At 40.7% G+C, this 23,169-nt stretch overlaps 1 protein-coding gene across 3 annotated transcripts in view; it reads right to left on the minus strand.

Moving 5' to 3' along the window:
- The window catches only part of GRIK4 (glutamate ionotropic receptor kainate type subunit 4), a 697,562-nt gene that overhangs the window by 607,100 nt on the left and 67,293 nt on the right, over positions 1 to 23,169 (minus strand). For 2 of the 3 annotated variants that reach the window (XM_072612929.1, XM_072612930.1), the window contains exon 2: positions 2,473 to 2,702. The exons of the other annotated variant lie outside the window; for it this stretch is intronic. The gene's annotated coding sequence lies outside the window, so the exon portion shown is untranslated. The remainder of the gene's footprint in view (positions 1 to 2,472; positions 2,703 to 23,169) is intronic. 3 annotated transcript variants of the gene reach the window in all.

Raw genomic sequence — 23,169 nt, forward strand, 5'->3', positions numbered from 1 at the left:
TAGAAGTTTTCCAATGCTTCTCTGAATTGTTTTTAGTGTTTCTCACAGTACAGTGATACTCCATTAAATTGAGGGGCCACAATTTGTTTAGCCCTTTCCTAATTGATGGAAATCTATGTAGCTTCTAGTTCTCTGCTGCCACTGCAGTTGATGTAGGTGATTTAGGAGGAGGGAGGGCCATGAATCTCCTGACTGCTGTTCTGGGGTTCTTTCCCCGGCACCCCTGCTGCTCCCCCATTGTCTTTTCCTCCTTTCTTCCAAGTCAACTTCTGAGTCTTTGTAAATTAAACTTTTTACATATTTGCCTCTATAGGTGACATGAAGCCACGAAGAAACTTTTGACTGCAAAATGGGATGAAGTACAACATTTCTACCGAGGCAGAAGGATGGTCATCACAGGAATATCGAAGAACTATAACACGGACCCAGACCCTTGAAGATCTCAAAATGTAGTTGAGAGAAACAAGACTCCCCTACCCATTAAACAGCCATGGAATTGTTTCAACACGATATATAAACGTATGAATAATAGTGGGATATTAACTGTCAGCAGGAGTCAGAAAGAGTTGGGGGGGGGGGAAGATAATAGTATTTATGCCACGTCTTAAGGTTTTCAAAATATCTCACCAAAATTATGTCATTTGATCTTTACAACAACCCTGGAGGTGGATGCTATTATCATCATGTCCATTTTACAGATGAGGAAACTAAGAAAGAGGTGAAGTCATTTGCTCAAGGTCATATTGGAACTCGGGTCCTCCCCAACTCGGTCCAAATGCTCTATTCACTGAACAACATGCACATAATAGACTTTGGGAAGGCTTCACAAAGAAAGTGCCCCACTAGATTTTTCAAGGAAATGTAGGATTTGCAAACTAAGTTTAAAAAAAACAACAGCAGAGAGAGAATATTCAGTGCACCTATGCATCCTGCTAGCTGCTAAAGCTAGCACTTTTATAAAACGTCTTTCACCTGTAAGTGGTCACAGGAACACAGGGGATGGAGAGAATTTTCTCTAGTCCAGCTGGAGATTAACTACTTTTGGTCACCTTCCTGACTAAATCCTAAATCCCATGAGCCATCTACCTTACAAAACCCCACCTCCTATCCATCATCTGCCTCATCAATGTTTTGAGACGTGTAGATATGGATGGAGGCAGGGATGTGGTCATATATTATACCCCCAATGCATCTGACCATGTCACTCACAAGTCTCCCATCCTCTTTTCCATTCCTATTTCCCTAGACAATTAAGCACATATAAGCAAGTTCAGACTCCCCATAGGAAGGAAAGAAGGAAGGAAGGAAGAATGATACATACACACACATACACACACACAAGGAAGCCATTCCAGGAAAAAACATATTTGGGACCCTGGATGTTCACTAAGTTTAATTACTTATGTATAACTCTCCCCAGAAGTAGGGGATATGCAAGATAGCCTGTAGCAGTCCTTTGTAACTCAAAACTTTTGTGCTTTCTTCTGCATGCTGGTATTTTCCCTCATACCACAGACATTCCCAAGAACTGGCTTCCACTTCCTCTCCCTGCTCATCAGTTGTCAGAGCAGCAAGCAGAGACTGAGATCTACTTAGCAAACCAGGGTGCCAAGGGCAGAGACCATGTCCTTTGCCCTGTTCCCTACAGCACTTCCTGACATGTTTGGTCAACGTGCAATCCATCTATCAGTCTCAGCCCATCCCCACTCCCCCCCTCCACAAAGGAGTGGACAGATATCCCAGAGTCTCCTTAACAACTGAGCAGATCCCCTCTGACTCACCACAATGACAGCTTTCCAGAGAAGAGACTTCCCCCCACTCTCACTGGCCACTGATCATGGGGTTAGTTCCTTCCTGGGCTTCCTTAAGCAGAAGAAACCATCAAAGAGTAACTCTCTGCTTTCTAAGCCAGCTTTCCCTTCCCAAAAGAGTGGGGAAGAGACCATGGGTTACAATGGAAAAACCCTTGACTCTAGAAACAGATGATGTGACTTCAAATTTCACCTCTAATGCTTACTGCGTCTATGCTTTTGGGCAAAACATTTAACTTACCTGGGCTTCGTTTGCTCATCAGTAAACTGAGGGGATAGGACCAGAGCACTGCTGAAGCCCCTTCCAACTCAAGTTCTGTGAGCCTTCCTTAGGAGCTCCCCAGGAGGACATCAAGCTGTTTATGACTTTGAACAAGTCATTTCCTCTTCCTATGGCTCAGTTTTCCCATCTATAAAATGACAAGATTCGGCTAGGCAATATTTAATGTTCCTTACAATTCTAATGGTCTATAACTGGTCCCTCTTCCAAGAGACACTGTACAACAATGGCCAGAGCCCCTGGACATCCTATCCAGTAACCTGCTCTCTTCAGAATATTCCCAGTCTGTCTTCAGGAGGTCTGAATATCTACCTATTTCTGAGTGACAGCTGGTTGGCATGCTCAGCTCCCCATTTGTTCAGAGATTTCCCTTGTTTTTACCTGTTGCTGCCACCACCTCTCTTATAGCTGCTCGGTTTTCCTGCCAGCCATCTTTCTCCACATTTAACGTGTGATCTGAGTCTCTTATTATTCACAGACTCTCCTCGATGTTTATCCACAGATCGGCCAAAGAGAGAAGAGAGACCTCCAGGCCTTCATGTGCAGCACTCAGAGTGGAGTGTTGGCGACTGGCTTCATTCTGCACCCTTGAATCTCCCTAGAGCATTCTCCTTTAAAAACAAAATCAGAAACAAAAAACACAACCATCTGTAATTTTACATTTCTCAGTCTGCACCCTGGTCCTTTTTTTTTTTTTGAATCCTCTCTTTCCACATATTGCTGTTTATGACCATCTGGGTCCACTGCCTCTACCCCATGGAAACATGTTCCTTCTAACCTGGAAAAAGCCAAGAAACACAGGGAAGTCCCAAGTTTCATCCAGCACAGAGAAGCTAGAACACAGTAAGATGAAGTTGCCTCACTGGTAAAAAAAACAAAAAAAAACTACAAGCTGAACAGAGCCAGATATCAAGTCCACCCTGATGCAGAGCATGAGCACCCCAGCTGACGTTCACAACGGGAATATGTGTGTTGGAGTACAAGTATACTTTTTAGTGGAAGAGACGTCCAACTGGCACAACAAATTGTGTGAAATTGAATCATTGTCCTAATGACTTCCACTGTAATCTCAGAGATATACTCCCAAAGAAAGGCAGGAAAAAAAAAGATATTTGGCCCCAAGCAAAAAATGACTGCTGTGTAGAGTTCGGAATTCTCTGCAGTGATGGTAATTGGGACTGGTGCAAACAATCCATCTCACATCCCTCTGCTTGGGTCTGAGTGCTCTAACACCTGGTAAGCAGTGGACTGTCAGTCTCCCTAGATATAAGTGCTTTATGTCTAGGGTCTCTGGACCTGGATACATGGAGACAGTCCCAGGGATCCATGAACTTGAACAGAAAAAATAATTACAAGGAGGTCCAAAAGTTCACTGAAGAAAATAATTCCTTCAAAATTAGAATAGAGCAAGTGGAAGCTAATTACTTTATGAAAAATCAAAATTATAAAACAGAACCAAAAGAGAGAAAAACAGAAGACAATGTGAAATTTATCACTGGAAAAACCACTGACTTGGAAAACAGATCCAGGTGAGATAATTTAAAAATTATTGAACTACATGAAAGCCATGATCAAAAAAACAGCCTAGACATCATATTTCAAGAAATTATCAAAGAAAACTGCCCTGATGTTCTAGAACCATAGGGCAAAATAGAAATTGAAAGAATTCATTGATCACCTCTGAAAAGAGATCTGAAAAGGAAAACTCCTAGGAAAATTGTAGCCAAATTCCACAGTTCCCAGGTCAAGGAGAAAATACTGCAAGCAGCCAGAAAGAAACAATTAGAGTATTTGGAAATACATCTTTATTTTCACTAACCTGAAACTGAAATTTAGCATTTCCTTCAATTATTTTAAAACATTATCCTGAGAAAGGCTCCATAAGCTTCACCAGCCTCACAAAGAGATCCATGACCCCATAAAGGTTAAGAACTCCTGGCCTAGGGAAAAATCTATAGTCTGTCTGTCACACATGAGGAAAAGCATCATCAGAAGCTCCAGATGCCATCCCACCATCCCTGATTACAGAGATTCAAAAACTGAGGCTTCTTGCCCTGCTCAGTGTAGCAGAAGCTTATACTCTTTCATTCCTAAGTTCAGACATTCATAGATTTGTCATTATGACAGCTCATGTTTCTATAGACCTTCATGATCATACTAGCTCTGTGAGGTAGGTAGGTAGACAGTGTAAATTCTTTCATTCCCAGTTCGGTTGACTGGTTGGTTGGTTGGTTGGTTGTTGTCCTTCTTGTTCTCAAAGAGGACCAAAATGACATCACCATGATAAAGTAAAATTTCAGTGTGTCCAACTGTGGCTGATCAGACCAATATGAGCCCAGAATGCTCTACCATAGGTTGGGCAAAGATAGTCTGGGTGAATATTTGGGGTGTATATTACTTTGTTCTGCCTCAATTCTGCTTTCCTCATAGAGCACAGCCTAGCACCCTTTTTTCCCCCAGTTTACTGAGAAGGTAAAGTGATTTGCCAAGGGCTTGAGATTTGGAAGACCAGTGCCTTTCTACTGCAACAGAACTTAGAAGTGATAACAGATCTCCAAGGTCATCTAGTCTCTTCCTTCTACCCATTTGACAAATGAAGAAACTGAGGCCTAGAAAGGTGAAGTAAATGTTTAAGGCCACTCAACAATGGAGGTCCTTAGAGTTCTAATAATTGTACTCTGCTGCCAAGAGTTCTCCTGCTCTCCTTCAATGATGAGATGCTTGTTTCTTTGCCTCCATCTCCTGTCCCTAACACTTTTCTCCTTGTTCCTAAGACTGATCTGTAACCCAGACTTTCATTACACATTGTTTTCTTTCCGTGCTATTCAGACCTTTACTTTAACATCAGTGCATCTGAACTGTACCCTGAGAATGATGAACTGTGGCATTTCTGCCCAGAAGTAAGCACCCTAACTGCATCTCCTGCTTCTGCTTGACCTTAGTTAGGAGGGAATGCTTTATCCACTGAGTTGTCTTGCTTCCCCATGAGGCTTGCACATCACTTGGTCAGGTTGATGGGGTTTGCTGTGGAACACCTAGGCTTAGTCAACACTTCCACACACACTATTATTATTATCTCAACAGCACAGTGTTGGGGGAGAAAGGTGCTGTACTCAGAGGCAAGAGGCCTAGGAGTCAAGGCCTGACTCCATCACTTAGGTCAGTCATGGCCCCTCTCTGACTTCCTCCTGCCTCTCTCATTTCACTTAGCCTCAGTTGCCCCATGTGTAAAATAGGGGAGGGAGAGAGAAAGAGAAGTATAATGATGTGGGTGGCGTGGTACAGTGGAAAGTGTGTTGGATTTGGAGTCGGACAACTCAAGTTCCCAATCCTGGCTCTGTTATTTATTAATTCTGTGATCTTGTTTAAGACTGTGGACTTTGAACTCACTGCTCTCCTACTGGATCTAAAATTATGATCTACCTGCCCCGTAGGGTTTTGAGGAGGACCATATGAGATAAAACATGCAAGGCATTTTGTAAGCAGAAAGCTCCTTAACATGAGCAATTATCATTATTGTGGGCTAACCTAGCAGGGAGCTGGGTGGTGCAATGGATAGAGCACCACACTTAGAATCAAGACTTGAGTACTGCCTCACGAGGGGCAGCTAGGTGGTACAGTGGATAGAGTACCAGTGCAGGAGTCAGGAGGACCTGAGTTCAGGAGGACCTGAGTTCAGATCTCACCTCAGAATCTGACACTCACTAGCTGTGTGACCTTGGGCAAGTCACTTAACCCCAACTGCCTCATCCTCCAGTCATCCTGATGAATATTTGGTCACTGAATTCAGATGGCTCTGGAGGAAAAATGAGGCTGGTGACCTGCACAGCCCTCCCTCACTCAAAACAAAGTCAAATGCAAGTCATGGCATGGGAAGGATGAACACACACTGCCTCAAGACACTAATACTAGCTTTGTGATCCTGAGCAAGTCCTTTAACCTCTGTTTGCCTCAGTTTCTTCAACTGTAAAGGGGGAATGATAATAGCACCTACCTTACAGGGTTATGGGCACATCAAATGAGATAATATTGATAAAGGACTTAGCGCAGTTCCTAGCATGTAATGAGCTCTAGATAAATGTTTATTCCCTTTCAGAAAATGGAAGCTGAGATGAGAGAGAAGCATTCCAGGCATGGAGGACAGTGAGTAAAGAGACACGGAGAGATGAGACAGAATGTTCTAAGCAAGAAATAGCAAGCAAGGTAATGTAGCCAGAATGTGGAGTTTGTGGAGGGGGAAGAGAGGGCAAGAAATTGGAAAGATAGGAAGAAGATGCTATAAAAAGCTTCAGATCCCATACAAAGGAGTTTATATTTGATCCTAGAAGTAACAGGGAACTTTTGGAACTCATCAATCAGGGGAATGATGTGGATAACTGATTGAAGGGAGGAGAGACTTAAGTTAGAAAGACCAGATAGAAGCTATTATAATGGTCTGGGTGAGAGGGAATGACCAAGTGAACTAGCAGGGCAGCTGAGTGGAGAGAAGGTGATATATATTAGAGATGGTATAAAGGAATAATGGTAACCACAATAACTAACATTTACATAGTACCTACTTTGTGCGAAGTACTTTACAAATATCATCTCATTTGATCCTCATTGCAACTTTGGGAAGATTGGAGTTTTAATTATCCCCATTTTACAGTTGAGAAAATAGAGGCAATCCAGGGTTACATGACTTGCTCAGGGTCACACAGTATCTGAGGTCAGATTTGAACCCAGGGTGTTATCAACTTTAGCCCAGCATTCTATCTGCTGCACCACCTAGAAAGTTTTAGCAATGGACAAAGACTGGGCATGTGGAGTGAGTGGCAGTGAGGAATTAAGGATGACATCAGGATTGTGGGTCTGGGTGACTAGGAGGATAATAGTGTTTGGATGAAAGTTCAGAGAAGGGGAGAATTTGGGGAGACAAAAACAGTCTCACATTCTCCTGAAAATCTTCTTTATCTCCAGCCTGGTGATTCACTACTGTTAATGAGATTAAAGATCTTCCCCACCCATTAATGGGCCTACCCATTAAGGGGGGGTTTGATTAGGGGAGATTTGTAGGAAGGCCCACACCTTTTGTTAATGAGGTACTAGTTCTCCAGGGTTGTGATGGCCTCTGACTCTGAAAAGTATATAAATATTTTGAGGTGAGGTTTTACTTTGAGGCTTACTCATTAGAAGTGTTTGTTTGGCCAGATGAGATTCTGGGAAGCCACTAAGGAGCCCCCTGACTTTGAAAACCCAGATGTTGGTGCTTCTTTCTCTGGTAACTGTGTGTATATGGTCAGACAGTTATCTGTCTGTTGATCTGTAATGTATGATCTGACAGTTGGAAGCCCTGTTTGTTGGTTGATCTTTGTTTCTCTGTATTTTCTTTGAAGTTCAGGGTGCTGACTTTCTCCCCTGAACTAAATGAATGATACATGTACTTGATTAAAGTGATTGTTGACCCCTCAAAAGTTGCTTTCCTTTTAGAAAAGCAGATCTAAGAACCTGTACTGCAGGTCCTCCTGTGTATGCTGGGGTACTTGCTGATACAACTACCTATGTGATCTGAAGAAAATCACTACCCCTCTCAGAGTCTCAGTTTCCCCATTTGTAAAATGAAAGAGTTGGATGAGATGACACCTAAGGTCCCTTCTGCCTGTAACTCCAATGGCCCTATGATTTACTACTCTGCCCCATATTACTGCTCTAGGTTCCCTCCCTAAGTATTCAAGAGCTCATTTTCTAAGACATAACCTGCTTGGGGGGGTGGGGAATGGCATCCCATGGAGCAGCCCCCCTTGCAGCCACAGACTCACTTGTTTGGCAGTCAGCTTGTTGATTCCATTTCACTCTGCCACATTTATCCTGCTAATGAGAGCTTTCTCACTTCTCTAACAAGGTTCCTCCCACAGAGCAAGGTTCAGTAACAGAATCTTTTTTTTTTTAATCCAATACATTAAGCTTGGATTCTAGCACATGAGTAGGCCCGGGGGGACACCTGCATTTACCAAATAGCAGGCAGTGACTTTATTTTAATTAAAAAAAATAATAATGATGAGCTAATGTAATCTTTGGCGCCTCCCTAGGAAGACAGATTTTCTGATTTTCCACATAAGGAGTTCCTTGAAGGAAAAAGTCACGTGAGTGTCTGAGTGTAACAGGGCAAGAGATGGATATTAATGGCTAACAAGGAGCCAGAAGTCTTCTCTGATTACCCTCACCAGCTCAGATCACCTCTGGATTCTCAGTACTCACATACTCAGTTTGCCCTAAATTCAATTTGCACTTCTTGGTATGTCATCTTTTTGGTGAAAGCCTTTTCATATATGAGTTTCTTGTATCCCTAGCTAGATTCCAGGCTTCCCCAAGGGTGGAAAACACACCTTTATTCCTCTATATTTCCCTCCCCCTTTCTACCTCCTTGACAGAATTCAGCACACAGAAGGAACAAAAGGCATGAAGTTGGAGTATTTCCCCATTTTAACTAAACCACATCATGGAAGTTCTCAGTCCTTAGAGGCTGATAGGAGAGGGATGAGATCTCTGGTATTATAAAGTTATACCAAGGAATCCTAGTTTAATGTCCAAGACAAAACCAAGTACTCCCACCCAGCAATCCAGTAGGAACAGCAATGGATTTGGAGTCAGAGCTTGTTGTTGTCAAGTCATCTCAATCATATCTGACTCTTCACAGCCCCATTTGAGACTTTCTTGGCAAAGATACTGGAATAGTCTGGCATTTCCTTCTCTGGCTCACTTTACTGATGAGGAAACTGAGGCAAACAAGTTAAGTGATTTGCCTAGGGTTACACAGTTAGCAAGAGTCTGAGGCCAGATTTGAACTCAGGTCCTCCTGACTCCAGGGCTGGCACTCTATTCACTGCACCACCTAGCCACCTTTGGAGTCAGAAGACCTGGGTTCAAATCTCAGCTCTGTCACTTACTCTCTGTGTGACCTTGGACAAGATACCTAGCCTCCTGGATCCAAGTTTCCTCATATTAAAATGAGTAGGTTAGATTAAATGACTCCTGAGGCCCCTTTCAGCTCTAAACTGATTATCTCAAGACTCCACGCTTCTGTGTACTTATATGTTGTACCCCCAGCTGGCAGGCATAAAGCTCTTAGCATGGCAGCCCCTATGAGTCAGGAAGAACCCTGGGTTGAACATCATTTAGTAGGTTGGAAAAGTGAGTTTACTAAAACAGAGTATATTGCTGCCCAAGTCAGGACTAGAATCCAGTTTTCTGGATTCCCCACAACGTCAAACTAAAGCTCTTTGTTAAAAATAAATTGTTAATTGATGATTTTTCTTGTTATTGCTGCTTTTAAATTAGTAATCCCAATGTTCATGTCAACATTGGCATATTCCACGGGAATATTTGTAAAAGTGCTTGACAAATAGTAGGTACTTAATAAATGCCTATTCCTCCATGTACCCCCTCTATTTCCTGCCTTATATCCACCTACCTTGGTCCATAGAACCTCTCCAGGACACTGCTATCAGTTACCCCTGAATATGACTGTCAAAGTTAATAGAAAGAGAACTGGCTATAAAGTCAGAGAACTTGGGTTCATTATGCCTCTGATACTCCCCAGCCTCAGTTTCTGCATCTGTAAAATGAGAGGACTGAACTCTAGATGAACTCTGAGCTCCCTTCCAGCCCTGCATCTTGGTGAAAAGGGACTATGTGGGTAGTGGAACAGAAAGAACAGAACAGAAAACACCGGAACCTCCATACCCCTCTCAAAAACTAGTGGAACAGAAAGAACAGAATAGAAAACATCGGAACCTCCATACCCCCTCTCAAAAAACCTACCCCAAGTGTGCCACACAGCCAAGGAAAATCAGGATGGGGTAGTAGCAAGGGCACTGAATGCAGACCTAGGAGACCTAGGTTCAAATTCTGACTCTAATACAAGTCGGTTGCTTTCACTGAACTTCAGTTTCAGGGCTAATGAATACTTATATTATTGACCTGTAAGGGTTTTTGTGAGACAAGGGCTTTGTGAATATTAAAGCAGACTGTAAAAATGTAGACTTTCATTAAGTTATATTATATTATTTTTATTGCACAGCCAGGTGGCTAGGATAGAATGCCAAGCCTGGGGTCAGGAAGACTCATCTGGCCTTGGACACTTACCAGCTGTGAGACCCTGGGCTAGTCACTTAACCCTGTTTGCCTCAGTTTCCTTATCAGTAAAATGAGCTAGAGAAGGAAATGGTAAACCACTCCAATATCTCTGCCAAGAAAACCCCAAATGGGATCAGGAAAAGTCAGACATGACTGAAAAACAACTGAACAACAATTATATTATTTTATAAATTAACTATAGAAATGCAGATTTTTATTTCAACCATGAGAAAAGCAACCAGTTTGGGGTATGGCCCCAGGAGTCCTGGGTACTATATCTGCACTTGCTTCTATTCATGGCAATATCCTTTCCATTAATGAATGAATGAATGAAAAAGCATTTATGGGCAGCTTACTAACCATGTGCCACACGTTCTAGAGATGCAAATACAAAAACAAAGTCCCTTTCCTCAAGGAGTTTATATCCTAATGGGGGAGATAATAATACACATGGGGAAATGCTGGCCATGGAGGGACAATGTTATCTGGAATGACACAGGGATGGTGAGTGGAGCTATAAGGAAATATTCTGAAAAAACCAATGTAAACAGAAAGGACAAAAAAAAAAAAAAACCAACCAAATTTGAATGCTACATAATTATAATGACCAAGAAACTTGGTTTTACGGAAAAGATAGAAAATTCACCTCTCTTCTTTCTGTGCAGACGTGGTAGACTGTGGGCATAGAATACCACATTTCCTATCAGACTTAATTGATATTTGGTTTGTTAACCTGCTTTTTCTCTCTTTTCTGTTCTTTGTTATAAGGTATTATAAGGGAGGCACGAGGAACATAGATAGAAATAAATGGAATGTAAAAACAAATAATATCAATAATTTTTAAAAGAACAAATTGTGACATGAATGGAGCCCTGTGCTATAGGAAATGATGAGTAAGATAATCACACAGAAGCATGGAAAGGTCTGCTTGAACTGATGCAAAGTAAAATTGGTGGGGCCAAGAAAACACAATGATTATAAAGCAAACGGAAAAAACAACCACAAAACAATGGAAAGTTAAAGCTGCCAAAATGTCAAAGAGCAGAACACGGCTCCGGTAAAGATTTCTAAGAAGATACCCCCCACATGAAGCTCGTGGAAAGGAAGAAGATTCATAGGTGTCCTATACTGTGTACATTTTCAGTCTTTTTAGTTGTATCAATGAATTTTCTTCTCTTCTTCCTTTCCTTTTCTTTTTCTTTAAAAATATGACTTGTTATATGGGAAGATTCTCCAAGAAGAGGAGAGAAGAATTTTGATGTAAAAAGCAAGGCAACAATAAAAAATTTTTAAATAAAAGAATATTCATGAAGAAACTTACAAGGTAATTAGAAAACCCATCATTCATCCTTAAACATTCTTCAAATAAAAAGAAGCTATTAGTTGTGAATCCAGTGAGACAGATCAAAATTTGATTATGAGCTTTTAAAATTTGAACCATACAAACTTCACATCAGTCCAGCCAATCAGCTTAATTCCTTTAATATTGGATGGGCTAGTCTACCCAATCATGAAGTTTGGTTTGGCAATTCTTTCTGTCACTGCTTCTACAAGTATGTTCTTGTCCCCCATTAAATTATGAGCTTAGAAGTGAGGTAGGATGGGGAGGGAAGCACTGGCCCTGTCTCTTTCTTCCAAGGTATCCTGCCATACTGTCACACACCCACACACCCACCCACACACACACACACACACACACACACACACACAAAACCAGATAATGTAGTGCATTTCAATGAATGTCTACGGGATTGCAAAAGGAGACATGAGACATGGTTCCTGTCCTCAGGGAGCTTATAGTCTCAATGAGGAGGGAAAATATTCAATGGAATCATTAGTTAATACTACAAGCTAGTTTACAGCTTTGCAAAATAGTACATACAGTAAGCCAGGGAACCTAGGAGGTAGTGCTGAAGGAGAGAGTTCCTGACATGACCAATAAAAATGCCCAGAACTTATGATGAAAGGTGCTGCCCATCTCCACAGAGAGGACTGGTGGAGCCTGAACGCAGATCGAAGATACTTTTTCTTTATTATTTTTTTTGGAGCGGAGGGTTGTCTGTGTTTTCTTTCACAGCATGACTTATGTGGAAATATGTTTTGCATGACTACACATATACAAGCTATGTCACATGGTCTATCTTCTCAACCAGGGGAGGAGAGGAGAGATGGAGCTCAGAACTCAAAATCTGAAACTGTTTTTACATGTAATGGGGGGGGTAATAAAATATAAAAGAAAAAGAAGAAGAAAATACTCAGTATCTGAAGATGAAATTTTGAGTGTAAAGAACAGTAAAGGAGTAAGTGTCCTTGGATGGCAGAGTATGTGGACGAGAGTAAGGTGTAAGAAGACTCAAAAGGTAGGAAAGGAAAAGGTTACAAAGAGCTTTAAAATCCAAACAGAATTTTATAATTGATTCTAAAGGCAATAGGGAGCCATTGGAGTTTATTGGATAGGGGAAAGGGAATTGTGACATGGTCAGGTTCAACAAAGCAAAGAGAAGATTTAGAGGAGAAAACAGAAACAGAGGTTACATAGGCCAGAGAAGAGCACGGGCAGTGTTCAAGGAGACCAGGCTGGATGGAGTTACTGAAGGAGAACACAAAGTTACATCATTAGTTTAGGGACAAATTCCAGAGGACCTTGACCTGCCAAATTACCGTTTGGATCTTAACCAATATATAATGAGAATCCATCTTGGCACCTCTCCCTAAGGCACTAGATCAGAAGTGGGAATCCTGCGGCTTCCAGGTCACATAGGGCCCTCTAGGTCCTCAAGTGCAGGCCTTTGACTGAATCCAAACTCCACAGAATAAATCCCCTTAATAAAAGGATTTGTTCTGTAAACTTGGACTCAGTCAAAAGGTCACACTCGAGGACCTAGAAGGCCACAGGTGTTCTCAAGGCTGCAAGTTCTCTACCCATGTACTAGATTCTTCATATTTCTCCATTCAAGGCCCATTCATCCCTACCTCTTGTTTTCTTAACTCATTCATGACAAATCAGCACCCTTAATCTCATGTTGATTCATTTTTTTTCTAACCTTTGGTGTGGAATCTTGTAAAGAGCCTTTAGAAATTCTAAACAGATTATCACCAGAGCTTCCCTTTAATTTATAGTTAACTACATTTAACACGTGAAGAATTCTATAGTCAGATTGGGCTCTTGCAAGGTTTGCTGTGGCACAAAGTTAGTTTGAAGAATTTGGTTCACTTATCCTTTATTAAAGATCCTACTTGCTTGCCCAGTATAGAAAGATTTCCTGGTATCTATGTCCTACATTCCTCCTGGGTCATTCCTAGGAAAGAGAGTAACATGCCAGTCTTCTAATGTGATGGCCACTTATAACCACAGACTGATCTGCACAACAGAACTCCAAAAGACGTTGAGGCCTTTTCCCAGGCAGAATCTGAGGCTGCTCAGCAGATAGTCCCTGGACTTGCCACCTGACCTTGTCACTCTGCAGAATATCCCCCCCTCAACCTGCTGGCTCCCATGTGTTTCTTCCCCACTTTCATTCCAAACCAACAGGACCATCTTCCCCAATTGGATATATAACAGCTGCTTGGCCAGACACCTGGATCCTTCCTACCTTCCTAATGCCAAGCTTTGCCTGATGAGCTTATCACACTTCAAGGACTTGACAGAGTCAGTGCTTCTGTCTGCCAGTGTGTTCCTCTGCCTCACCCCCAACACGGAACTTCTCTTCCTCAGTGTTGGAGATGTGGCAGCCCAAGGATGGCAGGATCAGTGCTTTTATTTATTTAAATTGTTTTATTTCTTCAATTAACAAAAATCAACTTTCCCACTCCACCACAACCACTGAAAACAAACAAACCCTTGTAACACATAAGCATTGTCAAGCAAAACCAATTGCCACATTGGCCATGGCCATAAATAAGTTTCTCATTCTGCACCCTGTGTTTATCACCTCTGTCAGGAGGTAGGTAGCAGGCTTCATCGATGCTTCCCTAGAATCATAGCTGGTCCTCGCTTTAATCAGAGCTCTTAAGTTTCTCAAAGTTGTTTGTTTTTAGTGTAGTTGTTACTATATAAGTTGTTCTCTTAACTGCTCGTTTCACTCCTCATCCATTCATCAGTGCTTCTATTTTTCAGTACCCCATCCTCAGAATGATACTCTCCTTCCCCAGTGTTGGAGATATGCCAACTGGAACTGGGGTAGAGTAAGATGGGAAGGAGAAGCAGCCCATACTCAGTATTAATGATCTCTATATCAAGGATATTCTGGACCTCACTTGGCTTTCATCCCTGGGGAGTCTGAAAACAGACACTAAGATTTCCAATTTTGCCACCACCAGTAGGATGGACGACAGGAACCTGGACCAAACCCACTGACAGCAGATGGTCTTCCCTGGGGCCTGTCTCTATGCTAGGGTTCTCAGTATTTAAGGTTTGGGAAGAGACAACTCTCTTTATCCAAAAAAGGCTCAGCCTTCTCCTGCTGGTGTTATGGTGCTGTTTCTACTTTTCCTAGTGTCACAGGGTACAGGTAGAATGAGATCTTGGCAGTGTTACTGACCCAGTGTCAAGGGAGGGCCAGTGTCACCACCATGAGGTTATCTCAGAGCTCAAATGAAATGCAGATACCATCTAGACCAACCTGTACCTGCACAGGAATCCCCAAGCAACTTCCCTGCCTTTTATGAAAGCCTCCAGTAAAGGGGGGCTTCACCACTTCCTACGTTGGCCCATTCTGCTTGTAGAAGGGTTTAATTGTTAAGAAGTTTTGTCTTATATTGGACCTAAAATCATCTCTTCATTAATTCTACCCATTGCTTTTAGTTCTGCCCTCTGGGATCAAGCAAAACAAGATTAATTCTGTTTCACTTGACATTCCTTTAAATATTCAAAGGCAATAATCTCAGTCTTCTCCTTTTCCAAGGTAATCATTCCCACTTCCTTCAGCTTATTCTCACGAGGCTTTGCTTCCAGTTCCCTCTCCATTAGCATCACCTTCCTCTGGGTGCTCTCCAATGAATCAATATCCTTCCTAAAATGTGGCAACCAGAACCGAAAACAATACGTACGCCTTGATTGACACCACCTCCCTCTGCTTACTCTGCTTTGCATCTGCCGCTTTGTCTGGATTCAGCTACAAAGAACAAGATTCCTGCCCCTTGGTGTCCCCTAACCCTGCTTCCCTGCCCTCTGCCTCATCAGATTATAAGTGCCTTCATGGAAGAGGCTATCTTTCTCTTTATTGATTGTATTTCTAGTGCTTAGTTAGCCCAGTGCCTGGCACACAGTAGGTGCTTAATAAATGTTTATTGGATTGCATTGGATTAGAAATGGTCTATCTAACCCAGATTATTATCAGCTAGAAATTATCACCTCCTTCATTTTTGAACCCTGGCTCTCTTAATGCAGCCTAATGTTGCACTGGCCTTTTGCCCTGCCATGTCATAAGCAGCTGTGTTGATTTTTTTTCACAAAAGTAGCTATGTCTACCCAGTCCTGTACTTGGGCAGTGGATTTTTTTTTAAATCCAAGTACAGACAGTTACATTTATCCCAATTAATTTCTCTAAAATAAATCATTTTATTCCCACTAGATTCAGCCTCTCTGTTCTTGTCCATCAGATGTTTTTGGAACTGGACTCTACTTTTTGTGGTCATTGTTACTGTGTTACTGTTAGTTGTTGCTACAGTATTAGTTATTCTATTTATCCATATGGTGTTATCTAGTTTCTTACCATCTGAAAATTAATAAGAATGCCATCTCTGCCCTCATTCATGTCATTGATAAAAAACTGCTGACAGATCCTTGAGGTATTCCACTAGAGACTTCCCTTAAAGTTGACCCTGAGTCATTAATGACTATATTAATAGTTAACATTTATATAGCACCTGGTATGTAGGTGGCACAGTGGACAGAGCATCAGCCCTAGTCAGGAGCACCTGAGTTCAAACCTGGCCTCCGACACTCAGGAGCTGTGTGACCCTGGGCAAGTCACTTAATTCCGATTGCCTCAGTTCTTCATCTATAAAATGAGTTGGGGAAGGAAGTGGCAAGCTGCTCCAGTACCTTTGCCAAGTAAACCTCAAATGGGGCCGTGGAGTGTGGGACACCACTGAAACACTCAACAACAAAATGTGCCGGACCCTGTGCTAAACACTTTACAATGATCATCTCATTTGACAACCCTGGGAGGTGGGTGCTATTATTATCCTCATTTTACAGATGAGGAAACTGAGGCAAACAGAGGTGAAATGACTTGCCCAGGTTCACACAGCTCCTAAGTGTCTGAGGTCACATTTGAACTCAAGTCTTACATCTGGTATCATTCAACAAGTTCAGAAACTAACCAAGCATTCTACTATCTAGTCCACAGGGGTAACATGACAGATTTTGTCAAGTGTTTTGGTGAAATACATTTCTACTATGTTTATCATATGAACCCTATCTATTTTGTAGTAAATCTATCAAAAATGAAGTGAGGTTAGTCTGCCATGACCTAGTCTGGAATAAGTAATCGTTGTTTCTTTCCTAGATTTTTATGAACCATCCCTGTAATAATATGTTTTAGAATTGGACCTATGTTTTAGAAATTGGCAACAAGATCCTTAGACCGCAATTTGAATACTTTACCCAATAAATGCTCTTTTCCTTCCTTTTTCGCTTCACCCTTTTGAATGAATGAATGAAAACTGTTCAAAAATAAATGGGATTCCTCAGTAGATAATGAGTTTTCTGACACTGTAGGTATTCAAGTAAAGATTGGATGACTCCAGACGTAATGGAGAAAACATTCACTCTTTTGATAACTCTAAACTGCAGTCCTTTCTGGGCATAAGAATCAATCATTCTAACCAGCTGTGTGATCTGGAAAAATTATGAAACTTGTCTCAATCCTGCAATTTCTTCATCATTTCTAGCTTTTCAAATAATTGACATCACAGAACCTATCAATGAAGTCCTGACATAACAGGACTGAAGTGAATCCAAGACAAAGCGCAGTGATATCACTGATTGGTCGCCTCATTTCTGAGTTTCTGAGACAAAACTCTAGGAAAGATTTCTCACAACCTGTCAGAGACATTTTCAATTGACGAGCCTACTGTGGGCAAGGCCCTGTGCTGGACAAAACTCAGTCTCTGCCCTTAGGAAGCTTACAGTTCTATTGGAGGAAGGGAATAGTTGTGGCTTCTCTGCCCTGAAAGGTCCTAAAAATCTGGGGTGTGGTGCCCTTGAGTATGGAGCAGGAAAGCTGCCTCATAGGGGAGCTGGCACAGCTTCACCTAAAAAAAAAAATCAGAAGCTATTTCAATAGCCTAAACCTCCCAGGAAACTCTGTCCAGGCACCTGGAATTATAGGTATTTTACCTTGCCTGCTTCAGACAGAGACTACCACTGAAACAATTTAGGTTTAACTAGACAGGCAATCTCTGACTCACTCCTGTCTTCTTGTGTGCACTTTCTTTCCCTGTTCCCAGAGGCTAGAAGCAGCGGGGAAATAACTGCCCAGGATTTGCATGGTCAAAGATCCCACACAGATAGCAGTCAGCCCATCTTATTACATCAGCAACAGAGATGAATCAGAGTGATTCCACCTCACCAGCCTTGAATACTGAGGGGGCCAACAACACCAGTGAATGCAGGAGATGAGCAAAATACAATTTCATAACTAATGTGAAAATTGATTCCAAATCAGAGAGAAAAAAATAGAAAATCTGTTTGGAACGTTAAGGCCTAAGGAGATGGACTGGCTAGATTCCAGTATACAGGGAAAACTGACACATTAGGTAGGATAGAACTTCCCCAGAAAGAAATTCAACTAAAGAAAGCACTTCTGGGATTCAGCTGGCTCATGCTGTCTCCTTGCTGCCCATCATTACTAGGGAGAATGCTTCTCTTGGGTCCTGGTGAAGGTGAAGGACCTGAAGATGTTTTGTCTGGAGAAGAAAAGGCTTTAGATATTACATGATAGTTGCCCTGAAGTGTTTGAAGGCCTGTCATATGGAAGAGAAATTTGAATTATTCTGCTTGGCCCCAGAAAGCAGAAGTAGGGCCAATAGGTAGAATCTGCAAAGAGGCAGATTTAGAATTCATTTTTTAAAAAAAAACAAAAACATTCCCAATGAGAGCTATTATAGAGGGAACCATGCTGGAAGGGAATAGCGAACTCTCCATAACAGAAGGGCGTCAAGGAGAGGAGAGAGCAGATGACTACTTTGGGGGAGATGTTCAAGAAGGGATTCTTAGTCAGTTAGGAGTTGGACTATGTGATATCTGGGAATTCTTCTAACTTAGAATGAATCTATGAAATTTGTGGATATCATACACTACTGCCCAGTAAAAGCCAGAGACCTGAACTCTACACTTGGCCTCGCAACTAACTAGCTGTGTAACCATAGAAAAGTCAGTGGCCTTCTCTGAGCCTCAATGTTGTCACTTTTTAAATGAGATATCAATTCACCATAGACTTTGGACTTCAGACTTTTATCAGGCTGACATCCAAAATCAATGTGGAATTAATTCAGGCTTAAAAGATTAACAGTCATTACTCAATATTGGAACAAGTAGACAACAATGACTTTTCAAAAGAAACTCTGTATCTATCTATGTAGTTACATATATAATTATAATATATACTAACATATACTATACATCAACAGATATATCAATAGATATGTACAATATATAAACTATCAATAACTACTGAAGAAAATTATCAAAATCATGAATAATCAGGAAATGCAAATTAAAACAAACATGAGCTATTACTTCATACCCATAAAGCTACAAAGATGCTAGAAGATGTAAAACTCATTATTGGAAGGATTATGGGAAGATAGACACAATTATTCATTGTGAATAGAGCTCTGAATTAGTTCATCTATTTGGAAAAATAATTTGGAATTATGCAAGAAAAGTGATTAAATTGCTCATATCCTTCAGCCCAGAGATTCTACCTCTGGGACTATATCCCAAGAAGGTTATTGACAGCAAGAAAAGGCCTACACTTACAAAAGTGTCCACAGCATCGTTATTTGTAATTAAAAAAATGGAAGCAAAATGTGATCCCAATGATTGAGGGGATGAATGGCTGAGCAAATTATGGTTTATGAATGTAATCAAATATTACTGCACTATAAGGAACAACAAATGCAAAGAATTCAGAGGAATTGGGAAGGCTTGTATGGAGTGACCCAGGGTAAAGAAAACAGAACCAGGAAAATAACAAAAGTAATGACTTTGACCGTGTAAATAAAGTCTACATCTAGAAGCTACAAAAATGGTCAATCACAAATAAGTTTAGTAGGATACTGTCAAAACTAAGTCATATCCTTCCTTTCTGTCAATAGACATGTTTATAAAGAATGTACTTTGTAAGGGCAAGGGTTGGGGGGGAAATCATTGGGGTATTTGTTGGGAAGTGTCCATTGTATCAAAACAAAATATAGCAATACATTAAACCAAAAAGAAACAATTTTTTTTTAAAAAAAATGGAAATTAGGAGTTTTTGTTGTTAGTAGCCGAAAAATAAAATAAAATGAGGTGGTTGTATAAATTGTCTCCTTTTCAGCTCTAACTTGCTAAGGTACTATGGATTTGATTTGTCCAAGCTTTTCTAGAAAGGCAATTTCATTCTGGAGATTCATTCAGAGGCATTCATTTATTCATTCATTTATGAGATGTGTCATGGTACTTAGAGTTGGGAGAAACCAAGTTTGGAATCCTGCTTATAAGATCATGTGACCATGATCATTTAACTTCTTGTAGCCTCCATTTCCTTTTCTGCAAAGTGAGAGTAGTAAGAAAACTTAGTACCTATTTCATAAGGTCACTGTAAGGCTCAAATGAGATCAGGCATATAAGGGCATTGCATACCTCAATATGTTATAAAAATGTCAGTTCAGAAACATGTATTAAACATTAGCTATATCCCAGGCACTATGCTAAACACTGGGGATACAAAAAGAGGGAAAATGCAGCCTCTTTCCTTAAGGAATTCACAGTCTAATAGATGAGACAACAAGTCAACAAATAGGTATGAACAAGTTGTATATAGGATAAAGAGGAAATAATAATGAGGGAAACCACTGGACTTAAAAGGAGATGGGACAGGCTTCCTGTAGAAGATAAGATTTTAGTTGGAATTTAAAGGAAACCCATGAGGGAAAGATGATAAGGGAGGCATGGAAGATAAAGAAAATGCCCAGAGCTAAGAAACTGAGTGTCTTCTTCCTGGAAGAGCCAGGAGACATATGGCAAGAGAGTAAGGTATAAGAATACTGGAAAGAAAAGGGTATGAACGTTATGAAGGGCTTTGAATACCAAACATAATTTTGTACTTGATTGTGGAGATGACAGGAAGCCACTGGTGCTTATTGTGTAGCAAGGTGACATAGCTGGACTTGTGCCTTAAGAAAATCTCTTTGATGACTGAATGGAGGATGGATTGGAATGTGAAGAGACTTGAGGCAGGTAGACCCATCAATAGGCTATTGCAAATATCCAAGCATGAGGTGATATGAAGGTCTGCACCAGAGTGGAGGCAATACCAAAGGAGAGAAGGGGAATATGTAAGAAATATTGCAAAGGTGAAATTGACAGGCCATGGCAACAACTTGGATATGGGGGTGAGAGATAGTGAGGAGTGAAGGATGACACCTAGGTTATAAGTCAGAGGGACAGAGAGGGTGGAAAGATAATGAGCTCAGTGTTGGAGATATAGATAGATAGATAGACAGACTGACAGTCAAATAGATGTGTGTATGTATATGTATGTGTATATATGTATAGGTATGTAGATGTGTATATGTATATATAAACACATATATGTGTCTATATATGTATATGTACATGTGCCTGCATGTGTGTATACACATATATGTGTACACATATACATATATACATATAAATAAAGAGGCAGAAGCAAAGAGGGAGGGGGGGGGGATTTGAGTGATGTGTCCACTGGATAGCCAGCTTGAGATGTCTGAAAGATAGTTGCAGGTGTGACATTGGAGGTCAGCAGAGAGGTTAGGACAGGATAGGTAGATTTGAAAATCAATAACATAAAGAGATGATAATTAAATTCATGGGAGTTGATGAGATCACAAAGTGATCAGGTAGTATAAGAGAGATAAAAGAAGAGGGTCCAGGATAGAACACTGTGAAACATCAACAGTTAGAAGGCATGATCTGAATGTAGATCCAGCAAAGAAGACTGAGAAGGGGTGATCTGGGAAGGCAAGATATCAGATAAGAGGCAGCAACTCAGCTGAGCTGAGCTGAATGTTGGGACATTCAATTCCAAACAACATTAAAATAATTCTTCAAGTCAAATTTTGGAGTGGCATAGCCAACAAAAGGTTGGAGTATAACATTTTTCCAGCCTAGGACAACTTAGGAGGTTGCAAGGAGAGATATGTGACACTAGGGTGGAGGCTGGCCCAGCAGCAACATGAGTGGCGGGTGTTGGAGGTACCTACAGCAGCTTTGGGGGTCAGACAGCTGATCAGAAAGAGATTACAGGGAACCCTTGGCTGGCATGAGGTGCAGGACTCTGTTACATTGTCCATACACACAGCTCTGGGTCACAAGAGAAGAGTACTTGTGGTCTCTGACAAGGAAGCAGGAGCCCTGGTCTCAATTCCAAGGCAGAAAGGAGCAGTAGCACTGGTGATCATAGAAGAGAGGACCTGGTCACAGTTCCAGAGCCAAGAAGAGAGCCAGCACTTGCAGCGGTAGTGAGGCAATGTTCCTTCCTGGCTGAAGACCAGGGCACAGACCAGAAGATCAGTGATCACGCCTCTATTTGGATCAATACCACCTTAGAAGTACCGAACACTTACAGACGTCCTAGAACAAGGTATGAAAATAGCAGCACAGCCTAACTATAACATAAAATTGAAAGTAAACAAATAGATTATAAAATAGAGTAAACAATAAAAAAGAACCTAACCATTAAAAAGTTACTATGGTAACAGGGAAGATAAAGATACAAACTCAGAAAAGACAACAATGTCAAAACAGCTACAAGCAAAGTGTCAAAGAAAAAAATGTGAATTGGACACAAATCCAGTAAAAACAGGAATTCCTGGAAGAGTTTAAAAAGAATTTTCAAAATCAAAGAAGAAAGGTAAAAGAAAAATTGGGAAAAGAAATGAGAAAGATGCTAGAAAATTATGAAAAGAAAGCCAACAGCTTGGTAAATAAAAGAAAGCACATAAACACACACAACCACTGAAAAAAACACACCTTAAAAAGCAGAATTGGCCAAATGGCAAAAGAGGCACAAAAATTCACCACAGAGAAAAACTTCTTAAAAAGCAGAAGTGGCCAAATGGAAAAATGGTCAAAAGCTCACTGAAGAAAAACATTCCTTAAAAATTAGAATTGAACAAGTAGAAGCTCATAACATGAGACACCATAAAGAAATATTAAAAATGAAGTCAAAAGAATGAAAAAATAAAAGAAAATATGAAATATTTCATTGGAAAAATAATCTATCTGGAAAATACATAAAATAGACATAATTTTAAAAGTTGTCATCAAAAAAGAAGCTATATTTCAAGAAATTATAAAGGAAAATTGCTCCAATATCTTAGATTCAAAGGGCAAAATGGAAAGGAAAAGAATCCACTGATCATGTCCTAAATGAGCTCTCAAAATAAAAATTCCCAGGAATATTACAGTCAAATTCTAGAGCTCCCCAGTCAAGGAGTAAATATTGAAAGTAACAAGAAAGCAACAATTGAAATATCATCAGGCTACAATCAGGCTTTATCTGCTTTCATGTTGAGGGACCAAAAGTAATGGAATATGATATTCTGGAAAGCAAAGGAACTACTAAAAATAAATTACCCAGAAAAAGTAAGTATAATCCTTCAGGAGAAAAAATGGATATTTAATGAAATAGAAGACTTTCAAGCATTCCTGATGAAAAGACCAGAGATGAATAGAAAATCTGACATTCAAACTTGACTCAAGAGAAG

The sequence above is a fragment of the Notamacropus eugenii genome, chromosome 5, assembly GCF_028372415.1.
Source record: "Notamacropus eugenii isolate mMacEug1 chromosome 5, mMacEug1.pri_v2, whole genome shotgun sequence".
Taxonomy (NCBI): Eukaryota; Metazoa; Chordata; class Mammalia; order Diprotodontia; family Macropodidae; genus Notamacropus; species Notamacropus eugenii.